The sequence below is a fragment of the Schistocerca serialis genome, chromosome 2 (assembly GCF_023864345.2).
Source record: "Schistocerca serialis cubense isolate TAMUIC-IGC-003099 chromosome 2, iqSchSeri2.2, whole genome shotgun sequence".
Taxonomy (NCBI): Eukaryota; Metazoa; Arthropoda; class Insecta; order Orthoptera; family Acrididae; genus Schistocerca; species Schistocerca serialis.
In genome coordinates, this window is record NC_064639.1 from 124,397,411 (window position 1) to 124,409,594 (window position 12,184).

General features: G+C 40.4%; 1 protein-coding gene across 1 annotated transcript in view; it reads right to left on the reverse strand.

Moving 5' to 3' along the window:
* The window catches only part of LOC126455458 (dehydrogenase/reductase SDR family member 11-like), a 115,451-nt gene that overhangs the window by 2,983 nt on the left and 100,284 nt on the right, over positions 1-12,184 (reverse strand). The gene's annotated exons all lie outside the window — the stretch shown is intronic.

A 12,184-nucleotide genomic window follows, 5' to 3' on the forward strand; every position in this document is an offset into this window, starting at 1 on the left:
TATTGGCCGGGGGAGCCATCCAAACAGTTCAAGTCATTCCACGAGCAAGTAGATACACGGCTCGTGTTGTCTGTAGTTCAACCAAGCCTAGACGGTTGATACCGTAGTTCGATCGCGTTCAAACTGTTAATTTGTGCCAGGAAGGGCTCTCGACAAGGGCAGTGAACAGGCATCTCGGAGTGAACCAAAGCGATGTTGTTCGGTCATGGAGGAGATACAGGGAGACAGGAACTGTCGATGACATGCCTCGCTCAGGCCGTCCAAGGGCTACTACTGCAGTCGATCACCGCTACTTATGGATTATGGTTCGGAGGAACCCTGACAGCAACGCCACCACGTAGAATAAGGCTTTTCGTGCAGTCACAGGACGTCATGTTACGACTCAAACTGTAGCAATAGGCTGCATGACGCACAACTTCACTCCCGACGTCCATGGCGAGGTACAGATAGGCCCAACAAGGTGGTGAGTGGACCGCTCAGGACTGGCATAACGGTCTCTTCACCGATGAGTGTCGCATATTCCTTCAACCAGACAATCATCGGAGACGTGTTTGGAGGCTACCCGGTCGGGCTGAACGTCTTAGACACACTGTCCAGCGAGTGCAGCAAGGTGGAGGTTCCCTCATGTTTTGGGGTGGCATTATGTGGGGCCGACGTACGCTGCTGGTGGTCATGAGAGGCGCCGTAATGGCTGTACGATACGTGAATCCCATCCTCCGATCGATAGTGCAAACATATCGGTATCATATTGGCGTGGCATTCGTCTTAATGGACGACAATTCGTGCCCCCATCGTGCACATGTTGTGAAAGACTTCCTTCAGGATAGCTACATTGCTCAACTAGAGTGTCCAGCATGTTCTCCAGACATGAACCCTGTCGCACATGCCTGGCATAGATCGAAAAGGGCTGTTTATGGACCACGTGACCCACCAACCACTCTGAGGGATCTATGCCGAATCGCCGTTGAGGAGTGGGACAATCTGGACTATCAGTGCCTTGATGAACTTGTGGTAGTATGCCACGACGAATACAGGCATGCATCAATGCAAGAGGACGTGATACTGGGTATTAGAGATACCGGGGTGTACAGCAACCTGGACCACCACCTCCGAAGGTCTCGCTGTATGGTGGTGCAACATGCAATGTGTGGTTCTCATGAGCAATAAAAAGGCTGGAATGATGTTTATGTCGATGTATATTCGAATTTTCTGTACTGTTTCCGGAACTCTTGGAACCGAGGTGATGCAAAACTTTTTTTGATGTATGTATAAATGTGGCCATACATTATCGATGGCTCGTAGAACAAGCTATCATCATCTGTTGTTTTTAAAATTTTTCCGATAGTGTTGCATCATAACAGTCACCAGTACAAAGGGGGCAAAAGTAATGCTTCATGTTCTATTCTAGAAAATGTTATCGGAATGAATAACAGCCTAATATTGCTTTTTATTTGCATTTGAACTAAGTGTAATAGAGTTTAAATAACAAACGAACTTTTAAGGAAGACTATAAATGTACCAATATGAATTATGTTGTGAAGGCTCACTAAAACGTTTATGAGCTTTATTTCATATAATCAGCTATTAAACAACACCAGAATTCAGTTAAAATACGTAATCAAGAGACAGACTTACACACAACATAGCCAATAAACAAACTAGATGTTCAAGCACCATTTTAAGAAGGAATGAGAAGACTTTTTGACGAGATTTTACTGTGATATATAGCTTAAACTGCATATTATTGTAATATACTAGGTGAGCTATACAGTACAAATTGTTTATTTTCAGAACATGACGATCAAAGACGTTGCTGGAACGGGAGATTGATAACACATAGCGAAAGAGAATGGAGCAACAAGACAGAAACGGAAATTTGATGTTTTGAAAGTAAAATTTTAGGCACGAATATAAAATTATTTATAATTTATTCTGTACAAAACACATACAGGTTGCTTATCATAATACACAGGTATAATTACGGATCTGTGATCGTGAACGGAAATTTGCTCCGAAATGATGCTGGACTATTCCCCAAAATACGTATGTAAGATTTAGAGCACAAAACAAGTACTGTAATAAACATGTTAAATAGTTCCAAAATGTAAGTCCCAATGTGAAAGTTTTTCACCAGTGCAGAAGGCAAATATCATGTGGTTAAAAGCACACTATATCCATAAAGTCCTTGGAAATGGAGTTCTAGCTCCGAAACAGATTGCACAGCAATTTCAAAATAAAATTTGTGACTGATGACAGAATATTAATTAATAATCCCTAATCCACATGTCACAGTTACAGAGAGCCCGTGGATTTATGTCTACTAATAACAAAACACACTTGGCACTACCGTGATGAGTTAATTGTTCTATAATATTTAAAAGAAATACACATGACTTGCATACTGGAACTACAGCTAAAAGCTATAGGTTAAGCAACACTTATTGACAACAAAAGTTTAACTGTTGTACCTCAATTTGGAAGACCAATGGACATTAAAATTAAACATTACCACATTTAAATTATCTGTATAATGTAATACAATTCATATAGCTTGCTTATTGTCAGTACTAAAATAAATGATGAAATAAATGAAAAGTGTAGTTCAGCCTCTGTATCATGCATTAACGTCATCCTAATACATAAGAATCTGTTCTATAACATTGACAGGGATTAGCAAAGTAAACCATGTTGTGCACCTACAACATTTAATACTCGTAAAAGCAGTTTCAGCTAATTCACCATTCATCCATACATTCTTCTGTGGTTGGAATGAATTTAGCACAGCAATGCGATCAGAATGCCCACCACCAGCATAAGTTTATTGTTGGTGATGTCAAACAGTCAAACAACGATAGTCCAACAAAAACCAAAATGTTTCCCCCAGCATCGTCATCTTACCAAATCTTGATTCAATCTGCAACCTGGGACAGATCTGGTTCCATCAAATAAGTTGATCATTATTTATCTAAGCACTTTAATTCTCTATGTAAGAACTAATGTTCACGTAAATGGAGCTTACTATTCTGAAATTTAGTCTTTCACTCTATTATCCACAGCCATTGTTCTCCTCTTCATTAGACATTATTTCATTACCATGTAAATTATTGCACACCGCTTTTGAAGCCAGCAAGAAAATTTTTCGCTATACCAATTCATGTGTGTCTGGAATGTCTTCTTCCTTATCATAATACTTTTATACTCTAGTTTTCACATGTGGTTGTGCTCACATAGCAGTAGTTTTGTTATGATGATTGAAGGTGAGTAAGTAATCTACTGTAGTTTCGATAACATCATCTTCCCTCATGTGTATGCCTGTTAGGGTAAGCACAGCTAATGAGGTGCACCCCATACTCTCTCCTACCAGGCTGTCTCAATGCACATGCACTGGCATGCACAGCGTCGCTGCCAAGCTGTGTGTATTGAGGGCCATTGGCAGCAGGATGCATTGTACTACTGATATAGTTATACATTATACAGTGTGTACATTATGCCATAAAGTATGTGGGTGTATGGATTAAACACATTGCAGATTGCATAAGCATTGCACTCATTACTTTGAATCCTACCACGCAGCACATATCAACCAATAAACGCATGTTCAAAAATACGGGGAAGAACAAAAGTTAGACAGAAATGGCTTTTTCAGAGAGTAAATATTTTCCCCTAATCCACGTAATATTCTTTAAATCAGTAAGTATCTGGTACTAAACAGTATGTAAAGCATCCTACATGCATCCACGTGGTTGAAGCTAGCTCCATACCAGATTTGGTAAAATCGGTTAGTCGTGAAAATGGAACAGAGTTACGTTCGCATTTATAATATTAGCATGGAGAAAACTTTAATATATGTTTTTTGAATGAGTCGATTTTGTCGAAATACAACCTACATGGTGTCCCAAGCTATACTTAAGTTATTTGTGAAGCTGCTTGGTCGGTTGGTTTGGGGGAGGGGAGCAAACAGCGAGGTCATCGGTCCCATCGGATCGGGGAAGGATGGGGAAGGAAATCGGCCTCCCCTTTCAAAGGAGCAATCCCGGCATTTGCCCGAAGCGATTTAGGGAAATCACGGAAAACCTAAATCAGGATGGCCGGACGCGGGTTTGAACGGTCGTCCTCCCGCATGCGAGTACAGTGTGCTAACCACTGCGCCACCTCGCCCGGTGCCGCAAGAATGAGATCAGCGTGTTCAAACTGACAAACAAAGAGATACGAAAACTTTAAATCAATATATCTTTTTTTCGATATCAGATTTTGATTAAATCATTTCCATACGATGTGTCAAGCTACAGTCAAGTTTGTAACTGCGAAAACTACATGAAAATTCATCTACGGTTTTAGGTAAAACTTTAAATCATTATTTCTTTTTTTTCATGATTAAATTTTGATGAAGCTTTATATGCAAAAACTCCATGAAAATTCATCTAGTAATTTTGGAGAAGCGTGTTCAAACAGACAGACACGACAATTTTACAAATTTATTGTTAGCATAGATTGCAGGAAATGAAGTCTGTACACGTTTAAGAGAGCACTGGCATCAAAGTTCTGATTAGTAAATATTGCATCCCCTTTGTTGAAAGTTCATTTTGTACCTAACCTCTAGAGCATTTGGTTCAAATGCCAATAAAAAGAAGTGTTAGGCTGCTTATGCCACTGATTATATTTTCTAGTGTAGCACTTTGAATGTATAACCTCTCAGTTCATGTTAAAAATGTTGTGTTGTGTGTGTGTGTGTAAAATAAAACTGTGATATGTGACTAAACATTGCATTTTTATGTTGCTGAAATATGTTTGCAGACATTTTAGACTTGGAAAGGACACTGTGACAGTTGACAAGCACCATATCAGAAGTTAGATGTGGAAAACAAGTAATTTGAGGGTCCGCTGTGCCTAAAAGTATGGTATAACAGTCTAACTGTGAATGTTCCCATCCGTTGGCGATGACAAGCATAACGAGGATAAAGCGGCAGCTGATTTTTTTTTTTTTTTTTTTTTTTTTTGCAATTTGAAGTTTTGCAGATTAGTAGTTAAAGTGTATCTCATCATTGTAATTTGTTAATTACGTTTTATAAGTGTGTGTTCGTTTCTATTTACGGAGAGTATGTTTTTTACTCAATCTCATATCTGATAGCGAATGCTACAGTTTTCAAAGAAATTTACAAATGTGAGATGAAAATCACTGATGAGATGGTACAATATTTAACATAAACGACTTTTTGTAGTAAGGAATGAAAATAGACTGGGCAATATTTCTTTTTGAATTGATGCCATTTTACGCAATTCAGGCGCAGTTCAAGTATTTTTTAAGTGTGTGTGCATGTGGGTGTGTGCAAGTAATTAAGAGGCTAGTATCTTTGAACATGGAGCAAATTCATGTAAAGCTTATGCAACATATTTTAAGGTACTATGTATCTTCAAACATGGCTTTCATAAAAGAGAAGCTTGTGTAATGTTTCAGTTACTTTCTGATTGGCTGCCTCATTTTAATACCCACTGTTATACTACACGGTGATTGGCTGCCTCATTTCAGTACCACGATGTGATCTGATGAACAGTTGGAGAGGTGAAGGGAAAAGGGGAAGCGACAAATGGGTGGGGGAGAGGGGAGGTGGAGGGATACAAAACATAAGTTGCACACCATCTTCCATTTCTTAAATTTCCTACCACCGTCATGTAATATTTTTGAATTACCGATCACCACCATATTGGATTTTTCGGTAACTGCAGCGCCGAGTAGCGGCGGAAGATTGAACAGTATGCTGTATAGTACAATGCTATATCGCTGCAAAAAAGAGTATTTTCAGTGTTTTTTGATACACTCTGTACGACATTAGAAAGATTTTTATCTATTCAGAAAATAAATGTATAACATACGTCAGAATTTAAAAAAATATTAATACCAATTGTCCATTAAGTACTAAACTTTGGAAAAACAACTGGCTAGAGCTTTGACTGTATCATACTATGTTTCGTTATGTTATGCTTGTACTTCAACCAGACTATGGAGTTTTGTTGGTGTCACACCACTATTTACATACTGACTTGTTCGACCCTGACCTGAAAATCCACTATACCTTATTTTTCGGTGTCCACACTATTATTTGGTGCACCGCTCGTTCTGTCGCTCTAATGGATGCGACAGACCAGATATTTTAATAAATTGAGTGCCACATATTCAACGTAGCATATACTCAATCCTCTGTTGCGATTTATTGTATTTTGTGACATCCTTATTTCGACTGACTACTTAATGGTGCCCCCCATGAACCATGGACCTTGCTGTTGGTGCGGAGGCTTGTGTGCCTCAACGATACAGACAGCTGTACCGTAGGTGCAACCACAACGGAGGGGTATCTGTTCAGAGGCCAGACAAACGTGTGGTTCCTGAAGAGGGGCAGCAGCCTTTGCAGTAGTTGCAGGGGCAACAGTCTGGATGATTGACTGATCTGGCCTTGTGACACTAACCAAAACAGCCTCGCTGTTTTGGTGCTGCGAACGGCTGAAAGCAAGGGGAAACTACGACCGTAATTTTTTACCGAGGGCATGCAGCTTTACTGTATGATTAAATGATGATGGCGTCGTCTTGGGTAAAATATTCCCGAGGTAAAATAGTCCCCCATTCGGATCTCAGGGCAGGGACTACTCAAGAGGACGTCGTTATCAGGAGAAAGAAAACTGGCGTTCTACGGATCGGAGCGTGGAATATCAGATCCCTTCATCGGGTAGGTGGGTTAGAAAATGTAATAAGGGAAATGGCTAGGTTAAAGTTAGATATAATAGGAATTAGTGAAGTTCGGTGGCAGGAGGAACAATACTTTTGGTCAGGTGAATACAGGGTTATAAATACAAAATCAAATAGGGGTAATGCCGGGGTAGGTTTAATAATGAATAAAAAAAATAGGAGTGCGGTAAGCTACTACAAACAGCATAGTGAACGCATTATTGTGGTCAAGATAGACACGAAGCCCACACCTACTACAGTAGTACATGTTTATATGCCAACTAGCTCTGCAGATGATGAAGAAATTGATGAAAAGTATGATGAGAGAAAAGAAATTATTCAGGTAGTAAGGGAGACGAAAATTTGATAGTCATGGGTGACTGGAATTCGAGAGTAGTAAAAGGGAGAGAAGGAAACGTCGTAGGTGAATATGGATTGGGGGTAAGAAATGAAAGAGGAAGCCACCTGGTAGAATTTTGCACAGAGCACAACTTAATCATAGCTAACACTTGGCTCAAGAATCATAAAAGAAGGCTGTGTACATGGAAGAAGCCTGGAGATACTGACAGGTTTCAGATTGATTATATAATGGTAAGACAGAGATTTAGGAACCAGGTTTTAAATTGTAAGACATTCTCAGGGGCAGATGTGGACTCTGACCACAATCTATTGGTTATGAACTGTAGATTAAAACTGAAGAAACTGCAAAAAGGTGGGAATTTAAGGAGATGGGACCTGGATAAACTGAAAGAACCAGTGGTTGTACAGAGTTTCAGGGAGAGCATAAGGGAACAACTGACGGGAATGGGGGAAAGAAACACAGTAGAAGAAGAATGGGTAGCTTTCAGGGATGAAATAGTGAAGGCAGCAGAGGATCAAGTAGGTAAAAAGACGAGGGCTAGTAGAAATCCTTGGGTGACAGAAGAAATATTGAATTTAGTTGATGAAAGGAGAAATGAAAAAGGCAGTAAATGAAGAAGGCAAAAAGGAATACAAACGTCTCAAAAATGAGATAGACAGGAAGTGCAAAATGGCTAAGCAGGGATGGCTAGAGGACAAATGTAAGGATGTAGAGGCTTATCTCACTAGGGGTAAGATAGATACTGCCTACAGGAAACTGAAAGGTACATTTGGAGAAAAGAGAACCACTTGTATGAATATCAAAATCTCAGATGGGAACCCAGTTCTAAGCAAAGAAGGGAAAGCAGAAACGTGGAAGGAGTATATAGTGGATCTATACAAGGGCGATGCAATTGCGGACAATATTATGGAAATGGAAGAGGATGTAGATGAAGATGAAATGGGAGATATGATACTGCGTGAAGAGTTTGACAGAGCACTGAAAGACCTGAGCCGAAACAAGGCCCTGGGAGTAGACAACATTCCATTAGAATTACTGACAGCCTTGGGAGTGCCAATCCTGACAAAACTCTACCATCTGGTGAGTAAGATGTATGAGGCAAAATACCCTCAGACTTCAAAAAGAATATAATAATACCATTCCAAAATAAAGCAGGTTTTGACAGATGTGAAAATTACCGAACTATGAGTTTAATAAGTCACAGCTGCAAAATACTAACGCGAATTCTTTACAGACGAATGGAAAAACTGGTAGAAGCCGACCTTGGGGAAGATCAGTTTGGATTCCGTAGAAATGTTGGCACACGTGAGGCAATACTGACCCTACGACTTATCTTAGAAGAAAGATTAAGGAAAGGAAAACTTACGTTTCGAGAATTTGTAGACTTAGAGAAAGCTTTTGACAATGTTGACTGAAATACTCTCTTCCAAATTCTAAAGGTGGCAGGGGTAAAATACGGGGAGCGAAAGGCTATTTACAATAGGTACAGAAAGCAAATGGCAGTTATAAGTGTCGAGGGATATGAAAGGGAAGCAGTAGTTGGGGGGTGGGACAGGGTTGTAGCCTCTCCCCGATGCTGTTCAATCTGTATATTGAGCAGGCAGTAAAGGAAACAAAATTTATGGTTTGCATTAGGTATTAAAATCCATGGAGAAGAAATAAAAACTTCGAGGTTCGCCGATGACATTTGAACATCAATAAAAGCAAAACGAGGGTATTGGAATGTAGTCGAATTAAGTCGGATGATGCTGAGGGAATTAGATTACTTAAAGTAGTAAAGGAGTTTTGCTATTTGGGGAGCAAAATAACTGATGATGGTGGAAGTAGAGAGGATATAAAATGTAGACTGGCAATGGCAAGGAAAGCGTTTCTGAAGGAGAGAAATTTGTTAACATCGAGTATAGATTTAAGTGTCAGGAAGTCGTTTCTGAAAGTATTTGTATGGAGTGTAGCTATATATGGAAGTGAAACATGGACGATAAATAGTATGGACTAGAAGAGAATAGAAGCTTTCGAAATGTGGTGCTACAGAAGAATGCTGAAGATTAGATGGGTAGATCACATAACTAATGAGGAGGTATTGAGTAGAATTGGGGAGAAGAGGAGTTTGTGGCACAACTTGACCAGAAGAAGGGATCGGTTGGTAGGACATGTTCTGAGGCATCAAGGGATCACCAATTTAGTATTGGAGTTCGGTGTGGAGGGTAAAAATAGTAGAGGGAGACCAAGAGATGAATACACTAACCAGATTCAGAAGAATGTAGGTTGCAGTAGGTACTGGGAGACGAAGAAGCTTGCACAGGATAGAGTAGCATGGAGAGCTGCATCAAACCAGTCTCAGGACTGAAGACCACAACAACAACAACAACAACAACAACTGAATGGTGCTGTCCTAGAAACGAGGGGTGAGTCCGATGATGCTGGTCTCATCGTATTTAATTTCACGATTATCCGTGGCGGCCATCCCATCCATTGGAGTAGACAGAATGTGCGTTTCACGATATACCACTGGGGACTCAAAAAAAAAAAAAAAAAAAAAAAAAAGAAAAAAAAAGGAGAATCAAAATGATTAGCCTGTGCCAGTCACTGAACTTGACTATACACAGTGGCGCGACAGGGACGATACTTCTCTCTGGTTTAAGTCCAGGCAGCGAGTTACATAACAGATCAAGACACCTGAAGAATACGACTGGTCGGTCGTCACTTAAAGAAAAACCGGTGCACCACGAAGGAGTTATGCGAATGGGACGGAAATTGGTAGGTCTGATCTACATGTACAGATATACAGACAAACAAATGATTACAACTTCAGAAAAACTGCATGATTTATTTAAGAGACGTCAATAACGCGTTTGTCGACCTCTGGCCCTTACGCAAGCAGTTACTCGCCTTGACGCTTGACATTGATTGATCCAGTTGTTGGATGGTCTCCTGAGAGAGATCGCGTCGAATTCTGTCCGGCTGTCACGTTAGATCGTCAAAATCGAGCGCTGATTGGAGGGCCCTGCCAATAATGCTCCAAACGTTCTCAACTGGGGACCGATCCGGTGACCTTGTTGGTCAAATTAGGATTTTGCAAGCACGAAGACAGGCAGTAGAAATTCTCCTCGTGTTTGGGCGGGCGTTATCTTACCGAAATGTAAGCCCAGGATGGCTTGCCATGAAGGGCAACAAAACGGGACGTAGAATAATGTCGATGTACCGCTGTGCTGTAAGAGTGTCGCTAATGACAGCCAAAGGGGTCCCGCTATGAAAAGAAATGGCACCACAGATCTTTAGTCCTGGCTGTCGGGTCGACAACCATTTTGGTATCCCAACAGTGTCCAGGGCGGCTCCAGACACTTCTTCTCTGGTCATCGGGACTCAGTTCGAAGTGGGACTCATCACCGAAGATTGTTCTACTCGTCACTGAGATGCAGCCATTCGGATTTTCCTTTGTGGTGCGTCGTTTTCTTCTTTTTTTTCTGTCTTAGAGTGTATCATGCAGAAAACTCGGCTAAACATCAGAGAGCACACCAGCGATACTGGCACCTGTTTGTGATGAGTTACATTTAGGTTCAATAAAATATGGAAGTCATACAGTTATAAGTGGTGGAGACTTCAATGTACCCTCGATTTGTTGGCGAAAATACCTGTGGTAGACTGAAAACACCTTCCGAAATTGTACTAAATGCTTTCTCTGAGAATTACTTTGAACAATTAGTTCGTGAGCCCACACGAATTGTAAATGGTTGCGAAAACACACTTGACCTTTTAGTCACAAATAATCTTGATCTAATAGACAGCGTCATGACGGATACAGGGTCATTGTAGCGAGGCTCAAAATCACATCCACAAACCCATTAAAAATAAACGCAAAATATATCTATTTAAAACAGCAGATAAAAATTCGCTTGATGCCTTCCTGAGAGAGAGTCTCCATTCGTTCCAAGCTAATTATGTAAGTGTAGACCAGATATGGCTCAAAATCAAAGATACAGTATCGACAGTATAGATAGATTCATACTGCATAAGTTAATAAGAGACGGGACTGATCCACCATGGTACACAAAAAAAGTCAGAACACTGTTGCAGAAGCAACGAAAAAAGCATGCCAAATTCAGAGGAACGCAAAATCCCCAAGACTGGCTAAGTTACACGGAAGCTCGAAATTTAGTGCGGACGTCAATGCGAGATGCTTTTAATAGGTTCCACAATGAAACATAGTCTCAAAATATGGTAGAAAACCCAAAGAGATTCTGGTCGTATGTAAAGTACACCAGTGGCAAAAAACAATAACATCACTGCGCGATAGCGATGAAAATGTTACCGATGATGGTGCCACTAAAGCGGAGTTACTAAGTACAGTTTTCCATAATTCCTTCACGAAAGAAGACGAAATAAATATTTCAGAATTCGAAACCAGAATATCTGTTAGCATCAGTGACATAAAAGTAGATATCTTAGGTGCTGAGAAACAGCTCAAATCACTTAAGAAGGCAAGTCGTCCGGTCCAGATGGCATACCAGTCAGGTTCCTTTCAGAGTACGCAGACACAATAGCGTCTTTCTTAGCAGTCATATACAACCGCTCACTTGACGAAAGGTCTATTCCTAAAGAGTAAAAAGTAGCACAGGTCACACCCATATTCAAGAAAGGAATTAGGAGTAACCCATTGAATTACAGACCTATATAACTGACCTCAATTTGCATTAGCATTTTGGAGCATATACTGCACTAATCGCCTTGAAGAAAATGACTAATTGATACATAACCAACACGGATTCAGAAAATGTCGTTCTCGTGCAACACAGCTAGCTCTTTATTCCCATGAAGTAATGAGTACTGTAGACAAGGGATCTCAGATGGATTCCATATTCCTAGATTTCCAGAAGGCTTTTGATACCGTTCCTCACAACCGACTATTAATCAAATTGCGTACATATGGAGTGTCGTCTCAGTTGTGTGACTGGATTCGTGATTTCCTCTCAGAGCGGTCACAGTTCGTAGTGATAGACGGTAAATCATTGAGTAGAACAGAAGTGATATCTGGCGTTCCGCAAGGTAGTGTCATAGCCCCTCTGCTGTTCCTGATTTACGTAAATGATGTAGGTGATATTCTGAGC